Source organism: Habropoda laboriosa, unplaced genomic scaffold, assembly GCF_001263275.1.
Source record: "Habropoda laboriosa isolate 0110345459 unplaced genomic scaffold, ASM126327v1 scaffold376, whole genome shotgun sequence".
Taxonomy (NCBI): domain Eukaryota; kingdom Metazoa; phylum Arthropoda; class Insecta; order Hymenoptera; family Apidae; genus Habropoda; species Habropoda laboriosa.
The window spans coordinates 542,174-543,471 of NW_017100518.1; the positions used below are offsets into that span (position 1 = coordinate 542,174).

General features: G+C 34.7%; 1 protein-coding gene across 1 annotated transcript in view; it reads left to right on the plus strand.

Annotated features, from left to right (window-relative positions):
- LOC108576517 (lachesin-like) overlaps positions 1 to 1,298 on the plus strand; it is a 258,907-nt gene that overhangs the window by 247,223 nt on the left and 10,386 nt on the right. The window lies entirely within an intron of this gene.

Sequence of the window (1,298 nt, forward strand, 5' to 3'; positions counted from 1 at the left end):
TAATCGTCTGATAATTTTAGAATTATTTTCCCTATCCTTTGTAAATAAAATATGTGAACCGAATTATATATTCAGTCAAAAACTTTTATCCATAATGACAGTGTGAGGTTATCGGAATAACTTAGCAAACAAAATTTCGCATAACCTAACCTCTTTTACGAGTCTCTTTTTTTTCTGTTTCATATTTATCCCTCAAGTAGTATGCTAGCACCTCTGAACCTTAATTTGAAATTACTTACTTAAAGTTTTAATTGATACCATGAAATAGCCAGAAGAAATTTTTTCAAAAAGCTCCTCATATGCAAAAATAAAAATATGATTAAACGTAGTTGTTAAAGTTTCGTGTATAGGTTATATCCAAACATCGGTATTTTTCCTTAACAGCCAAGCTATAAAATATAAGGTCCTACAATGGATAATAGAAACAATACAATTATTTATAATCGAACAGTAATTATGTCGTGCAAAATAAACAAGTACATGTTCCCCCTCTTTTATTCCATAGAACACAAACCTTACAAGTTGTCCTCGACACCTAAACGCACGTGTCCAGTAAGGTTTCGACATTAGCGAAGTGAACATGTTCCTCGTGACGTTCCATAAACAAGTTCATGTCACAAATACTGTTGAAATCCGGGGAAGAAAGTTGATATCAATTATATTTTAACAATATAACTTTTATTTTAACGATGACACTTATACTCGCGGATTCTGAATTTGCAAGTCGCGAACTTCACGAAGGGAAGAGACGTTGTGGTTTTCTGCTGTGTACTAGATCGACCGCTCTTAACTATCCTCGCTTGGTTTCTATAACGATTAGAAAGGGATTTTTCGGATGTATTTATAAGAGAGGGATTAAGGAGGAGAAGGTGAACTCGATTCTGGTGACGAATTGTTGGACAGAACTATGAAGGGACAGTCAGCGGTGGATGAGTAGCTTGTTTTTCGGCGTTATGACGTGTTGTGCTCAATAGCTTTTTATTTAGTTCCATTTTACCAAGCATTTAACGTTCTAAAAGATACTTCTTACGTTCGTGGTTAATCACAGTTTCTTAAATGTGTCGAAAAATGAACACGTAGTAAATCTTTTTGTTCAACGTGTTTTACATCGAGGATACATCTTAGAATATTGCAATTCCACGTAATCCAATGTTAATTGGATTGCGTACACGTGTGTTGTGTTACGTTCGTTTAATTAGAGAAAGTGTGGTAAAAACGAGAGTGGCGTGTATAGTAGTCGGTCGTTGCAGAACGCTCCGCAGATAAGGCAAGATTACTTTTTGTTCTATTATTTAATA